Source organism: Odontesthes bonariensis, chromosome 9, assembly GCF_027942865.1.
Source record: "Odontesthes bonariensis isolate fOdoBon6 chromosome 9, fOdoBon6.hap1, whole genome shotgun sequence".
In the NCBI taxonomy this organism is placed as follows: domain Eukaryota; kingdom Metazoa; phylum Chordata; class Actinopteri; order Atheriniformes; family Atherinopsidae; genus Odontesthes; species Odontesthes bonariensis.
In genome coordinates, this window is record NC_134514.1 from 3,714,264 (window position 1) to 3,731,532 (window position 17,269).

The 17,269-nt window shown below is 40.9% G+C and overlaps 1 protein-coding gene across 4 annotated transcripts in view; it reads right to left on the minus strand.

The window, feature by feature from the left end:
* Positions 1–17,269, minus strand: part of LOC142387984 (leucine-rich repeat and fibronectin type III domain-containing protein 1-like protein) — a 470,255-nt gene that overhangs the window by 203,554 nt on the left and 249,432 nt on the right. For all 4 annotated transcript variants that reach the window (XM_075472790.1, XM_075472789.1, XM_075472787.1 and 1 more), the window contains exon 5: positions 9,319–9,455. The gene's annotated coding sequence lies outside the window, so the exon portion shown is untranslated. The remainder of the gene's footprint in view (positions 1–9,318; positions 9,456–17,269) is intronic.

The window sequence follows — 17,269 nt, forward strand, 5'->3', positions numbered from 1 at the left end:
TGCATCGCTGCGAGTGAATGACTGATATTTTGTTAAACCACTCCTTGCTGCTCAGTGCTCTAATGCGGGACAACTACATGTTCAATATAACTTAAAGGTAGGGTAGGAGATCCTGGATTTTGAGTCCAGCGAAGCTGCATTTTGAAAATACACAGGTAAAAAGTCCCAACCCTTTTCTTCACTTTCCCCCCGAAGGCACGCCTCTAGAGTACATGAACGCGCACGAGCACGAAGGTGCACGAGCGCTGTTCTGACAGCAAGCATCGATCGTTGCCGTATTTAGTATATGATAACTATACGTTTAATAATGCTAGGTGCTAGCCAAGCTGGCTCTGGTTTAGCTTCCTGCCAAGCTTCTGGAGCAGGGTACGCGCACAGGGGGAAGGAGGGGGAAGGAGGAACAGATTGCAGTTTGATAGACGGCATCAGAATCCAATCATTGTGAACGGTCCGTTCACAATGATTGGATACTGTTTTTCCTAGATTGTACGTTCTAGAGGCCACTAAAACTTTTCATATTTGTGTCAAAACTTTTAATTAATTGGTTGCAATGGGGGTGTGAAGAGTATTTCAAGCAATATGTAAAAAAATGTTCCAGAAAAAGATCCCCTACCCCGCCTTTAAGTGTTACCGTAATTCATAGATAGATGCAATCAGAGTTAAATGCATGGAGTCAAGAATGTCTATTGTATTTTTTTTTTAAAGAAGTGTTTATGTTAAATTGAGTCAAGAAACGCTACTTTATTTTTTATAAGAAGTATTTAAGTTAGATTTAATGAAGTCAAAAAAGCATTTAATTTGTAATAAGTATTTCAGTTAAATTATAGTTATATATTACTTTTTTACGTAAGAGGTTTTTTTATATTTTAAGTAAAGTCAAGAAAGACTGTCTTATTTTTTTTTTTATTTAAAAAACATGTAAGCCTATTTCCAGAAAAAGTTTGCAAATGCCAGTGTCATTTTTGATGTTCCGGTTAAAATGCATGTCAATAAAGTGAGTATTGGCAGAACTGGTAGTCATTTTCATGTTATAGGGGTGGGGGATCAGCCTCGGCTGAAAGTAACTAAAAGTAATCTAACTTAGTTACTTTTGAAAGCAAGTAGTCAGTAACTTAACTAAGTTACTTTTTAAAGAAGTAATCAGTAGTCAGTAGTCGGATTACTGTTTCAAAGTAACTATGGCAACACTGTATATATATATATATATATATATATATATCTATATATATATATATATATATATGTATGTATGTATGTATATAAAAAAATATATTTATTTTTTAAATTTATTGAGTCATTTGTCATTATTATTATTAGTTAGTAGTAGTATTGTCTTATTAGAATTGGTATTATTGCTGTTGTTAATCATTGTAAATATTAATAATTATTTTTTGAGCTACTTGACTAATTTGAATTTCCCCCATTCAGGGGGCAGAATAGGATCTTAGGCTGTGTTCGAAACCGCCTACTTTTCCTACTATTCCTACTAGTCATACTTTTTTAAGTTCCCGGATGTACACTAGATGCATACTAGATTCGCCGAAATGTTGAGTATTCATCATGAGGTTACTTGTCACACTCAAACTACCCAAGATGCAACGTAACGTGACGTCGTCCATCGCCATTTGAACGGTCAAATTCCGTTAACGGGACGAGAGCAGTCAAAACGGCATAACCGGAAGTGCGTTGCTCACAGCGGCTAGCTTTACTAGCGGCGAATTCGTGGGAACAAAATTGTAAATAGCCGGTATTTTGTCAGATTTTCAACACCTTGGGGGTCTAAATGACCACTTTCTCGCCTGAAAATGTTTCAAATGTTGCTAAAGTTATATATTTACAGAGTTTATAGCTTAAGCGAAATCAGCTTTTCAGGCCGGCTGATGTCGGCTCGGGCAGGAGTGAAGTGCACTGTGTGTAAACGCTCTGCATACTGTCTGATCGATGAGTATGCCGTTTTCAAGTATGTAGTATGTAGTAGGCGGTTTCGAACACAGCCATAGTCTTATAAAACTTTACAAACATGTGCCGACCCAAAGCTAATATCTGCAGACTGTCCCATCATTTAAAAACATTCCTTAACATTTCGCCCCAAAATGTGCTTAGTCATCAGCGGATCCTTTCTGCCGCTACAAGAATAAAGGAATAAATAAATCTGAAAGTGAAAATAAGAACTAAACTGGCTCCCCTCGCTCTCCTCCCTGCACCTCTGCTCCTGAAGGAGTATAAAAGAATCACAGCCACCAACAAGGTGTTCTCTAACAGGCCCGCGTGCTCCGCTGCTCGGCCCGGATCAATAAAGCTATAAAGGCTCGCAGAGAGTGAGGCGGTGAGGCCGAGCGCCCTGCCAGCAGCCGGACGCGTCCTCCTCCTCCTCCTCCCCCGGCTCAGCCCAGCGCTCCCCTCAGGGCCGTAATACGTCTGCTGACCTTCACTTTGTGCTGAAAGGAGCACCAGCAGAACCACTTCCCAAAGTGCTTTCAGTCCAACAACGTTCTGATTCACAGGGACAAAGAGGGGAAGAAGATTTCAGCATTTATCACTTCTCTGATCTAACAAGGTCCAAATATTTTACCCCGAAGGGTTTAAATTCCTGGCATCTGAACAGCTGAGCTGCAGGACTGAAAGCTTAAATGTTCAGGCTGAAACATGCACAGTGTGCACCACTGCCTGGTCAGACTGTGAAAGAAGCTGGAAAAGACTTGTGTTTTAAGTTTGAAGATTGTTTTCACGTCCATGAAACGATACTTTAACAATAATGGCAGTGATAGGCAATACAAACTGCACTCTTTAGGGTGAGTTACTGAGCTTTTAATAAGAATAATGGTGACCACAATAACAACTGTTGGTTAAACCTCACCTTTCCCTGAAGATAAAGTGAATAATAATCCAATAATCCATCTACTGTACGTGGGTACTGATGGACATGGAGTTAAAGTTCACTGGTTAATAGTTAAACTAGTTAAGCCAATATGCCCCGCCCCCAAAACAGCCTCTAAGATGATATTGTTTTCAAGCTAACACTCATTGTTTTTACTGCTCTTACAGTGTAGCAAAGGGAAATCGATGGTATAAAGCAATGCAAATAAGATGCTTGGGAATGAGGAATAAATTAATAACGTTCCTCAGAGAAAGACTGGAAGGGAAACGCATGTTTCTCCCTCTGCAGAGCAGAATATCATGAAAGCATTCAGGGAATCTGGAGGAGTTTTAAGGAGCGAGCCTAAGCTGGACCCCCGTGACCTCTGACCCCTCAGACGGCGCTGCATCCAGAACCCTCGTTCATCAGCAGCTGATAGAAGCACACAGACGAGCTATTACTGTGGGAAACCTTTGTCCAGCACCACGATCCAGAGTTCATCATTTATGAACATCTTCTTACCCCCTGCTGCGTCCTGTGAGCCGAGTTCCAGCCTCGTTTTGGTGTTGATGAAGGTAGTCCGGCTAGTTGGCGCAGTGATACGAAGGGAGAGAAAATAGGGCCAAGCGACTGTGAGGTCTGACTTTTTCCTGGAGAACCATTTTGTGATGCAAATGTATTACTCTGTTGAACAAATATAGTTGTTGAGAAGCAAAACGCTTTATTTTTTAAACCCCAGCCAACTAGCCGGACTACCTTCATCAACACCAAAACGAGGCTGGAACTCTGCTCACAGGACGCAGCAGGGGGTAAGAAGATGTTCAGAAATGATGTTGCTGATATGGGATGTCATACAGCTTCATGTCAAAAGAGGCGAACTGTCCCTTTAAGGGTGCAGTTTTGCTCAATTTAATTGATATACTTGTTTGAGAAAAATGCATTTAAATGGACATCAATCACCGCCTGCTTTCCTGGTGACATGTTCGTAGTTTTTGCATCGGTCGACTGGTTGTCATGGAAACTGTCATTTATATTTAAATGTCATCAGCATTGTGCTTACTACAGGTCACATGAAAACGACAGCCTAAACTTTAACCAGGAGCTGTGATCAGCTGCCATTTAAACCACTGAAAGGAGCCTCTCTGAGTCATCACTGGCTATCACTACTTAATGCATCCCTTTAAGGGTTGATGGCAGGTGGCTAATGGCTAATGCTAATGGCTCGTAGAGTTTTAAAACATCTGATTTCACAGTGAAACCAAATCATTGTTCTCACATGTAAAATTTGGCTGCATTCAAGGCCATCCGCTCTGCAGGAATCAACTAAAACAATAAGGCAGCTCTGCAAATATTGGACCATTATCTTCCCAAACTTTTCATTTCAAATAATCAGTCGAATGTTCATGAAAGCAAACAAGCAAATGTGGAAAATCTCTCAGTTCTCAGTTCATTCATTAGAATAAAGACAGCAGCTGACTCTGTGTCCCAGATTCCTCTCATTATTGGCTCACTCATCCTGGATTTGTACTTCCTATTAATCCGCTCGTGACCGTTGGACCTGCTCATTTCGTTTCTATATTTCCGGGTAAAGGTCCACACCTGCCGTCTGCGTGAGAACTCTGCCTCATTAAGAGACTCCTTTCACAGCGGCGGCGGCGAATTAGTTGGGAAAGAAAAGTTTTCAATGGCACACAGAAAGGTGAAAACTACATCACCGTGGATATTAACGATAAAGAAGACAAATCCCGGGTACATTTCCATATGCGAGGTGTGTTCTCATGAGCCCATTTCAGTGTGTTATGAGGTCTATAGTCAGCTAATGGGCCTATTTGCTTATCGGCGCTGGTTCAATGTCTCAGACGGAGCGAGAAGCTAATGTGGCTATTCAGACCACATTAGTCTCAGTTTTCATCTCATTCACACTAATTTGGAGCCATTTCAAATGTTTCCCTCCATTATGAATGCAGTCGAACTTTCAGTGAGGTCACTCCCGGGCCGCCGAAGCCCATCGCAGCCTGATGTACCCCGTTAGCCGTTACATACATCTTTTTAAATGTACATTTATGTCGAATGAGGCTCGTTTCGGGGGTCTTTTCACCAGACTGGAGGTTCCTCTGCAGCGTTTGGCTGACTCACGGCGCTCCGCGACAGCAGCTCTAAAATCTTTCAAGGGAAAAATAAACACAAGAAAAGTTCTTTTCTGCTCAATCTCAGGAACACGAGCCTTAATCTGGGCTGACATCGCTGGGAGAGTTTAGGAGAGTCTGACCTCCAAGTGCACTTAGAGGCACCCTGAAAAAGGAAAACTCTGATTGTCCCAACACAACAGCACAGGTTACTTATTCATAAAGGCAGAAACGACCTGTTCCAAAAGTGTGCGACCTTCAGAGGTCGCAGGAGAAACTTTAAGGTGAACTAAAAGATGCAACGATCGTCTTCATCTTTGGCTTTGCGGGGTCAGTCAGACGCCTCTGGAGACGGAGCTGATCGCACACCTGCAGCTCCTTCTGCTTTTTCAAGAAAAATGCAACGAGTTCAACAGGAGCAAGTATAAACTGACTTTTTTGTTGAAGGAAACAAACACTTGAGAACAGGGGCGTTTCTGGGCATAGAGCTGTACGGGGGCCCAGGCCCCCAGCCAGAACCCCACCACCAACAGCCTTACTGTTTACAGAAAATGAGCCTATGCTGGATGTATAAGAAATTTTATTGAAATTTGCATGAACCTCAACAGGTTTAACAGAGCTACAGGCTATCCAAGCAAATAAAAACACCTTTGAGTTCAGCCATTTAGCTTAATTCTGCCTTCTGCAGGTCATCAAATATAACCAAGTCAGCCTTTTACAAGAGGAAATATTACTAAAAAACACTAAGATACAAGATAATGAACAATATTTCAGTCCAGATACTGAACATGTTTTAATCTTACTGCAGCACAGTCAATAAATACTTCCACAAGAGAGAATATTGCAAAATAAAAAGTCAGAATCTTAAATTAAGAGCCCCTGATATGGTCTGATAAGTTATTCCCCTGATTGAGTAGCCTTTTAAACTAGCCTCCCCAAATTTTACCCATTTATAATGCCTAAGATAGTTTAGTAAATAGGTTATAATAGGCAGAATAGGATATTGTCTCGCGTTAATTCATCTGCCATGGAACCAGACGCTGTTTCAGCCTAAACGTTGTGTATTTGGTTTAAGAAATTACAGTGGCCTATAGGTACAGTTCTCCTTGCTGCTTCTGACTAAGAATTTCCTGATGTCCATGACCACGTTGACGGCAATCCATCAGTATGTAGTGGTTCATACAGCCGACTACACTTCGATTGGCACAATGTGTGGCTACTACCCGCTGATAAAGGACATGCGGGCCGCAGTATCTTACCTTCCACACGCTCCATTCGCTGAACATGCACAGACGCACCCAAAGCCTGCGAATACAACCTCTTCACTTCACTCTTTGGTAGCTCTATGCAGCATCGGCTGAAGGAGGTTACTGGTTGAAATAATGAATCGTGCCTATGTTATCCTTCCTTGGCACATCAGTTTTAACGTAGTCTGAAGGTATGTATGTGGGAATGTTTACAGGGACAGGTGCCCCGGTAAAAAGTGTCTGGTGATGTGCCTGCTTAAGAATGAAACGTGGGCTGTGTTCGAAACCGCATACTGCATACTGATCGATCAGACAGTATGCAGAGCGTTTACCCACAATGCATTTCGCTCCTGCCCGAGCCGAAATCAGCCGGCCTGAAGCTGATTTCTCTTAAGCTCTAAACTCTGTAAACTTTAGCAACATTTGAAACATTTTCAGGTGAGAAAGTAGTCGTTTAGATCCCCAACGTGTTGAAAACCTGACAAAATACCGGCTGTTTACAACTTTGTTCCCACGAATTCGGCGCTACTAAAGCTAGCCGCAGTGAGCAACGCACTTCGGGTTATTTTCACAAAATAAAAATAACCGTTGCCTTTTATCATAGGGAAAGCCATTACCATACAATTGGTGCTTTTGTTTTGAAAACAGGAAGTGAACCTACCCTCGTTGTAGCTAACTTGAAACTGCCGTTTTGACAGGAAATGACGATCGACGACGTCACGTTACGTTGCATCTTGGGTAGTTTGAGTATGAGTAGTAACCTCATGATGCATACCCAACATTTAGGAGAATCTAGTATGCATCCGGGAACTTAAAAAAAGTTAAAGTTAGTAGGAGTAGTGAGAGTAGTAGGAGAAGTAGGCGGTTTTGAAAACAGCCGTGGTCTCATGTCATTTATCCTCCCTCCTGCCTGTAGGGGGCGGTAGTTCAGAGGGCACCCCTATGAGCTCTATGTTAAAAGGTCAATTTCATTGGAGGCCATTTCTCCATCTTTGTGGTTGGATTTTGTGTCTCGGCCTCACAGATATATTTATAAATCCACTTTGTACGTGACCTTTTTCACAGGAGCCTCACGTCTCAAACTTCTAAATTACAAGATAAGAAATTCGCTATTTCTACCTTAATCTTTTTGAGCATCGAGATGGATTCTTATCGTATCAATTCCTTTTGGTATTGGGACCTGCACAGAATCTACAAGGTGGGAATCTCACTCAAGTGAATAATACGACTTTAGCTCGCTAAATGTGACACACGCCTCTGGTTCTGGAACAGAACAGGTCAGTTCTGGGTGTAAATAGTACTCGGTGTTGCTGTGTACCTTTGTTTCTCATTGCTGATGACCCTCGACTGTCATATATTTGATTCGTCATCATCTACAAACCAAATATATCTCTTTCTGCCCTTTGAGAAAAGGCTGACCGTCTTTAACAGTCACTGTAAAATACTCTCTGCTTTAGATTCTCATAAAACATGTAAAACTGATAAAAAAAAATGCACCTTTTTAATTCCTATTTTATGTGTGAGTCTGTTCATTTCATAGTTCTAACATATATTTATTGGACAGAAATTAGATAAAAGCCACTGTGGAAAACAAATGATCAAATTACTGCTGGAGCAGAAAAATCAATTAAAACGGAGAGCAAACACTGAACTCAGCGCCGGGACTTTTCAGATACAACAAAGTGAAGGATGTAGATGTAACAGTGATCCATCACACCTGTTCCAGCCAAGTAGACAGAGGACATTTTAAAAACAACAATCCTCCAGCAGCCAATAAGTCAAGTCAGACTGTATCCATCTCTGTGGGGGTAATTAGTCCATTAAGATGAACTCATGTAACCCATGCAGCACAGTCCTGTGCATCAACACTCACATGATATAAATTATTAGCAGAACAAGACACCGAGACATGAGGACTTATTTTCCACAGCATACACAGTCTGTCAAGTTGAATCGAAGCAAATACAAATCACAACTCTCCCTTAGAATATTAACAGTGTACCTCAGAAAACACTGAAAGCCTCATTAACCACCACACTGGTCATCTTTTTGCCTTGTGTTGTGTTCAATATGGATGCCAGACAACAGCAGTTTGTGAACATGTAGTGTGTGTTTGTCTCCACTTTCTTATCACCAGTCAGAAGTAGGGATGCATATCGAGTACTGGTCCACAAACTTAACGGTTTAAAGGGACAGTTCGCCTCTTTTGACATGAAGCTGTATGACATCCCATATCAGCAACATCATTTATGAACCATTCGTATCACTGCCTGCTGTGTAGACCGTGCAGACCGAAGTGCAGAGCGAGCAGTCCCCTGCTTCCGAGCAGGAAACACCGTAACAGGCACGGCTGTCGGCAGGCGGCAGCAGGCAGTGATACGAAGGGAGAGAAAATAGGGCCAAGAGATTGTGAGGTCTGACTTTTTCCTGGAGAAGGATTTTGTGATGCAAATGTATTACTCTTTTGAACACATATTGTTTTGAGAAGCAAAACGCTTTATTTTTTAAACCCCAGCCAACTAGCCGGACTACCTTCATCAACACCAAAACGAGGCTGGAACTCTGCTCACAGGACGCAGCAGGGGGTAAGAAGATGTTCAGAAATGATGTTGCTGATATGGGATGTTACACAGCTTCATGTCAAAAGAGGCGAACTATCCCTTTAACTGTCTACCTACCCATAATTATGACACAATTGCTGTAAATATGTTGCTTTTTCTTAACAAAAACTGCAGGAGAAGTGCCTCCACTGTTCTGTTTCTGTATGTTTTTTTTCTCTATGATCTTCTGTTTTAAGAAGCGTTTAATTGTAAGAATAATTTTTTTGTTCTGTTCTGATCATCCTTGTGGGAATAAAAAAAAAACATTGAATCTTTTAACATCTTGTAATTTCTTTGTTGTTTACTCTAAATTACGTTGTAGTATCGATAAAATCACAACGGTATACATCCCTCGCCAGAAGTCAGTGTATCACTGAACTCTCTCCTCCATCAATCAGATCTGATTCCTCGCCAACAACCTCAGCCAATCAAAAGCAGGCAGCAGAATGAACATCAACACAGCGAGTCACATGATCACATTTTCTTACCTTTTAATCAGGTCATTCTCTTCTTACAGGGTTTGTACACAGGAACGATGCAGGTTAGACCGCGGGACACGGCAGATGCTCGTCTAAGAGTCCTGAGAGTCCTCCATAGGCTCAGTTAGCTGTCCATCAAAACCTGCCTGCACAGAGACACAGAACATCAGGAAAATGGCGTCATTATACCGCTCAGGTGAAGCTCAAAAAGATAAGTTATACAATCAATGCAAATTAAAGACTTCAGGTGTCAGTGCACCAGGTAAACTGGGAATTCTCCTGAAACCAATCAGGAAGTCCTGTTACTGAGACCTAAAGACTCAGTGAAACTAGAAATAAACCGGAAAATAGCCGTCCCGGGATGTTCTGAAGCTTTAGTCGCATGTTTACAGGTCCTGGGACTGAGCTCTGGCCTCTCCCCAGGCACCCGATGAGAATCATGCCCCTTAAAAACACCCCATCAACATTTATATATTTGTCCTAAGAGCTTGAAGGTAAGGCATCTTTATTTATACAGCGCATTTCATACCACAGGCAACTCAATGTGCTTTACATGGAGACAAGAACAGCATAAAGCAGCATAAAAACAGGCAATTTAAAGAGAATTAAAAAAAATAGAATCAAAATTAAAACACAGTTAAAGCAATTAAAGAAGAAAAAGAAAAGTATAAACACAACCCTAAGCACACGCAAAGAGAAATGTTTTTAACCTGGATTTAAAAGTGCTCACTGTTGGGGCTGATTGAATAAGGGGCAACTGGATTTATTTAAGTTGGTTTACCATGAGCCCAGTGAGTCCACATTCAGAGGCAGGAGAGAGGAGATTTGAGTTGGGGCTTTAATAATGAGTTTTGTTTGGGTCAGTCGCCATGTGGTTTGGACTCAACACCAGAATGACTTGGGTAAGTCAGGGAAAAGTTTAAAGGGATAGTTCGCCTCTTTTGACATGAAGCTGTATAACATCCCAAACAAGTAACATCATTTCTGAACATCTTCTTACCCCCTGCTGCGTCCTGTGAGCAGAGTTCCAGCCTCGTTTTGGTGTTGATGAAGGTAGTCCGGCTAGTTGGCTGGGGTTTAAAAAATAAAGCGTTTTGCTTCTCAAAACAATATGCATTCAACAGAGTAATACATTTGCATCACAAAATCGTTCTCCAGGAAAAAGTCAGACCTCACAATAGCTTGGCCCTATTTTCTCTCCCTTCGTATCACTGCCTGCTGTGTAGACCGAAGTGCAGACCAAATTGTTTAAGCAGGAACAAAATACATGAATTGTATCATAATTAGCCACAATTAGCCATAATTGTCACCTGCCGACAGCAACAATACGTCAGTATTTTACTGTTATTTTACAGGGAAATTCTTTACAGTGTACTCTGTTGAACACATATTGTTTTGAGAAGCAAAACGCTTTATTTTTTAAACCCCAGCCAACTAGCCGGACTACCTTCATCAACACCAAAACGAGGCTGGAACTCTGCTCACAGGACGCAGCAGGGGGTAAGAAGATGTTGCTGATATGGGATGTCATACAGCTTCATGTCAAAAGAGGCGTACTATCCCTTTAAGGCTTTGCGAGCTCCGCCAAAAGAGCAATAATGCTGTGTGAGCGAGTTATGTACCATCTCTGATCTTTTAATCAAAGCGGGGGTGCAGCCATCATCGCTAGAATGCTAAAGCTAGCATCGTTACCCTGGAAACAAAGAGAGCTGACGACAAGAGAAGATTACTGCTCTCTGAGCTGCTAACACTCCGTTTTAATCTATAATTCACAATATCACATCACCTGGCAGGCATTTCGATTAGTTTAAATATACTTTTCCCTTTGTACTCCCACTGTGTCATCAGATCCTCTAACATAGAACTGGTGCTCATTCTTACCAAGAGAATGACTTTACGGAGAAAAGTCTTCTTTAAATTACCGCCAGATGGCTCGGATCTTTGATCAAACTGAATGAATGAAACAGATGGAGGTAAGTTAAAAAAATAGTTAGCTAGCTGTCTGATTTACCAATTTACTTTCATAGCTGTTTACCAATCAGAGAGCTGTAATTACAGCTTCTGTGATGAAATCAGGAGCTGAAGAAATGTCTGAACATCAAGTTAGATACAAGTTCAGATTGATGTTCACTTGTTGCTGCAGAAATCCTGTTTTCTGTCTGTCAGACTGTGTTATCTTTGCTGTTTTTCACACATTCAGCTAAAGAAATGGGAACAAATGATATGTCTCAGTGACAGGCTGCTGGGAACAAAGTGCCTATAGATCCAGTTTAAAACGGCTTCTTTGCTAAGTTGTCTGTTCTGTGTGGACACAACACTGGTTCATCCCTTGAGTTAGGAGCCTTTTTCCTGCCTGAATGGTTCACAGGTCAGAATTAAGGGCTGGTCAAGTTAACTCGTTATTATCGCGTAAACGCATTGATTATTTAACGCCGATAAATATTTTATCGCACATTAACGTATGTTTTTTTTGTTTAATTTATTTATTTACTTTCTTTTTTTTTTTAATGCAGCACAGGGCCACAGACCACCCCTGTTTTATTAAATATTTTATTATTGTAAAAGTCTGCTGCTCACAGGCTTTTATTTTGTAAAAGTCTGTTGGTCACAGGCTTTTATTTTGTAAAAGTCTGTTGCTGTCTGCTGTGGAACAGGAAAAGAAAGTAATCGGCGGATCCACCAAACATGGAGAAGGGTACGGAACTTTTACTCGGCCATTTTCATTTTAAAGTTCTTCCAGACGGCGGAGTCGACAGAACCAAAGTCATCTGTAAACACTGCCAAGTTGAATTGTCTTCTCAGCGTAGTAGTTCCAGTCTAAAATATCACTTAAAGGCAAAACACACAACTGATAGCAGCAAGTCATTCAAGGAAACAGACAGTGGAGCGAGGCTTCTACATAAAAACTACAGAAAGATGCTGATGTTAAAAGTGTGTTTACACAACAAATGTTATGGCACTTTCATTCATATGGCAGCACACTTAAAATAAAGCTAAATGCTAAAAGCTATACGCTACTTTTAAATTCATTTTCGGATTCTGCGTACAAATGCGATTAATCGTGATTAATGAGGCAAATCATGTGATTAATTTGATAAAAAGTTTTAATCGTTGCCCAGCCCTGGACACAACACATTCCTCTGAAGATGCTCAGGTACAAGAACTGCTGATCAGGAAACACTTTAGAGATAAAAAGATATTATTGTATATGATGCATCTCAGATACTAAAACACAGAGTAACAAAAGAACGAAGCCTGGACGTTTTGGAAGAGGTTCTCACTGGTTCCCCTCCATTTTTCTTGTATTTACATCTCTCCTTTCTGGTCTTTTTCTCAGTAACTTTCTGTCTCCCACAGAGTCACACAGGAAGTGACTTTGGCCCACTTCCTAAACTGTGTTGCCACAGTTATATAAAAAAAAGAAATCCATTGAGGCTGAAGTGGGGGAAACTAAATAGGTGACTGGTTTCTAAGCCCATTTTCTGGTTGGGAACTGTCAGCACTTCTGTAAAAATATTCCTGGCAGTCCTTCTCCTGCTTGCCCCCTTCATAGAAACCACTCTGCTTCATCCACTGTCCTGCTTTTTCACTTCCCCCCCAGGTCTCTGTGCTCATTACACTGAATATTTCCACTAAAACGTGGATAAAAACAGCAATTAGTTTAGCAATTTTCTTTAAAGAGACTATATATGTACCTCCAGGTAGTTATCTATTTTCTGTGCGTGTCTGCCATGAAGTCGCATCGGGAAATTTAAAATGAATGAATAAATTGATAATACTTTTGCTTATAGGTCTGGCCAGAGAAATTCTGATCAAGTTACTCTCACAACCCTGAATTTGGCTTTATATTAGATTGGAATATTGGTGGTGAAACCAAAGATAGAGTCAAAGTGATGGCAGCAACGTAACGGCTCGGCACCAGGCCCCGGTGGTGCTTTGGTCAAAGCAAACCTGCCCCACCAGCTACCAGTAGGGATGGGAATCGAAAACCGGTTCTTGTTGAGAACCGGTTTCCAGTGTTTCAATTCCTTGGAATCATTTGGCGATTCTGCAAACGATTCCCTTATCGATTCCAGTGGGCGCGAATGACGTCACCACGCAACGTTGCGTGACGAGTCCAGCGCAGCCAGCAGCCAACAGTAAACATGGCGCCCAAGCGGTACAAACGCTCGAAAGTTTGGTTACACATCCCTAAAAAAGACGACAACAGGGCAACTTGCAAAGTGAATATTTCACCAAAGGGAGGAAATACTACCAACATGCAATAACTATGAATGAATGATTAACGTTGGTGAATCTGAACCCAGCAGCAACGTTAGCATGTCCTCGGCTAACACTGCAGGTAACTAACTAACTAACAAACACTGCCTATCATGTTAGCACCATTTGCCTCATTGTAAAACCTGCTGTTAGTAACAGTTAAAGTGTTAGTTCGCCATTTTGCACATTAAGCCCTGTTTTTAGGTAGTCTGGGGTGAATTATAGATGTTCTGATCACAATTTGGACATTTGGTGCTGAACGGAGCATTTAGGTATCCACTGCGGCAGCCCCCCCACCTTTGCATTGAGTCAATGACCACTCAAGCAAACAATCATAAAACGGCATTAAACTTTCGTTTGAAAAGACATGGAACTCACCGTGTGGTCAGTGGTGGACAGCGATAAATTGACCCGAAAATTGCAGCGAAATGTGCCTTCTAACAGTTGTTTTAGCATTTGGTGGACCTATTTTTCCGGACACCATTGAATAGCAGCAGCAAGACATCCAGCGACATACAGCGCGCAGAGTAATACTAGTCAAACCAATACAAATCAATGAAGACGGACAATAATGGTAATATAACTTCTCTGGAAGCGTATTTCGCGGTGATTTTCGAGCCAACGTATCGCTGTCCACCACAGACCACACGGTGAGTTTCATGTCTCTGCAAACGAAAGTTTAATGCCGTTTTATGATTGTTTGCTTGAGTGGTCATTGACTCAATGCAAAGGTGGGGGGGCTGCCGCAGTGGATACCTAAATGCTCCGTTCAGCACCAAATGTCCAAATTGTGATCAGAACATCTCTAACTCATCCCAGAATACCCCCAAACAGGGCTTAATGTGCAAAATGGCGAACTAACACTTTAAGGTTAAATGAATGCCTTCTCAGGCATTACATTTAGATGAAATCATGAGAGACAGAGCCTGACTGGCTCAGAGCCAGAGGCTGGTGGTACTACCCCCAGTTCACGTCTACCTCCAGCTTCTCCTTTCACCAGAGCAGGAAGAGTTAAATTACCCAGGCCATGATAGACCAATGTGGACCTCACCGTTGTTGGGTTTGTGAGGTCATGACTCGTGTTACTTCTAAACTAAATAAAGTTGATGCTAATCGACCGATTTGTTGTCCTTTTTCTCCAAATGAGAATCGATAAGGGAACCGACAAAGAACCGAATCGTTAAGCAGAATCGAAAATGGAATTGGAATCGTAAAAATCTTATCAATTCCCATCCCTAGTGACCAGTCAACATTTCAGACATTTCAGAGACATTTCAGAGCAGCAGCCGAGTAGCAATGCAACTCCATCTCACAACAGAGCTCAGAATTACATCAGGTAACTTTAGCAGTGGGAGACAGAATGCAACTGAAAGGCCATCAAACTAAGAGCATAAAACAGAAGGTTTGGCCACAGATCAGTGCATGCAGGTTATGAATGTTCTCCTATGTGGGCTCCAAGCCACTATGAGCCCTAAATCAACTACTGTAGCTGCAAATTCAAAGTAAACACAAGAAACTTGTGCAACACAAAAAACAAATGGACCAGATTTAGTGAATAATTCCCTAAATCCAACAATTAACCTTCTAATACTGGCTCAGGACCTAATGAAGAACCTGCCAGTGGATATTAAACTTTCACCAAATGGAGACATTTTTAAATCCAGATTAAAAACATTTCTGTTCTCATGTGTCTGTGCATGTAATCTGCACGATATCTTTTAACTTTTCTGGACTGTTGCTTGTTTTTAAATTAATTTAAATTATTTTATTTGTTTCTCTTTATATTCTGTTATGTATTTTTAATGCTTCTTACACTCCCTGCTGCAATGCTTTTATTTTATGTGAAGCACTTTGAACTGTTTTGTACATGAAATGTGCTACAAATAAATTTGATTTGATTTAGAGATGTTAAGATGGGAGAAATGCATTCTTTGTAGGCGGTACCAGACAGCCAGATAACCACCATGGGTGCTCAGAAATCATGGGTCATCACACTCAGTTGTGAAATTCAGCCTCATTCTCTTCTCAACAAACCACTTGGAAAGTTTGGTGTCTGCATGTTGGAGAATGTGCCACCTTCATGATGCACAAATCTGTTCACTGACAAACATGAAAACATGCTAATGTTCCCCTAATTGTTGTATTTCATGTAACAGAAACACAGTGAATGCATCATAAGGTAGAACAACATTAACAGACACTTTTGTGACTGGTAGACAGAAGCAAAGATATTTGACTTTGTATCTGAATGTCTGTGATTAGCAATGAGTGCAGGAAGTATCTAAGCTACACTGGAAAAAATGCCCCTCCAAAAATAAGTAAAAAAACAACAAATAAAAGACGTTTTTGCTTGAAATAAGCAAAAAAATCTGCAAGTGGAACCAGTGAAAATCGGCTTGTCAAGATTTCTTGAAATAAAATGTGATACTTAGGACTTTTGAGATAAAAGTGACCTTGAAATTAGCTTAAAAACCTCTTCAAATTAAAAAAAAAAGCTTGTTTCATATGATATGTGACTCAAAACAATTTGTTTTCAAGACTTTTTCATTTAACAAGATATTCCAGATGTATTGTCTTCAAACAAGTCCCTATATCTGGCTGAAATGGTGCTTGTTAGGCAGTTGTGTCTTATATTAAGTGTAATGAGATATTTGGACTAGAAAGGAGACAAATCTACTTGGTAAGACTTGGATTTTTTCCAGTGTAACTGTGTGGCTCACTCACCTTTCTTCTCTTGTTTTCTCCGGGGTGTTTCGGGCAAAAGCTTCCCCAGGGGCCCGAACACCATTTAAAGGTTCCGGGAGAAACCATTGGGATGAGAAAGGCGGGGGTTAAAGTAATTTGTACTTTTATATGTTTGGTAATTGGGTTAAATTTGAGCTAATATTGTAAATATAATTCTTGGTATTTTTGGGGGTTTATTTATATATGTTTAGATGATAACCAGTGGATAAAAACATTGTTGGTTTTAAAGATGTTGGGGAAATGGGAACATCCCTCATGGGTGAAATGGGTTGAAACTGTTAAGTGTAGATGGTTTAAAAGGCTGCTGGAGGGCAGGTATCTTGCTGTTTTGGTGCCTATGGTAATAGTTTTATGGAAATAAAAGACCAAACTCTTTAGAAGTTACTCCTGCCTCACATCAGTGAGGTATATACATCAGTATCTATGGGCAATCCAGGTTTAATTCCCTCCCCCAACTTGTGCCTTTCTTTAGGGGGTTACAGAATGTGAACATTTATGGCGTAATATACTGTAACTGTAGGCAAATTTAAGAGGCTGAGAAACCCATTACGATAAGTCATCATCATAAAAGTCTCATCCTGCTGCTGATCTTTGAGATTTGCTCATAAACTTGAGAGAAACTTTGTTAATGCACTGACAAAATGCTGTGGATGATAAATGAGTCTGGTTTTGTACGTCCTTTCCATTCCGTTTGATGCCACCGAACAGCTTCTTTTCACAAAACAAGCCCTTTCAACACCTTTTAAACACCTGAACAACATCCCACTCCTTTCTGTCAGATCTACTCTGAGCTTAAAAGCTTTGTGTTGCATCAGTAAAACCTCCATCTCATCTTTTTTTCTTCTTCTTCAAGCAGAATAGCTCTTGAACCTCACTCCAAAGTTGCATCTGTGTTGCACATTTCTTCCACTTTTTTGTCAAAACATCTAGGTATCTCAAGCAGCTTAAAGAAATG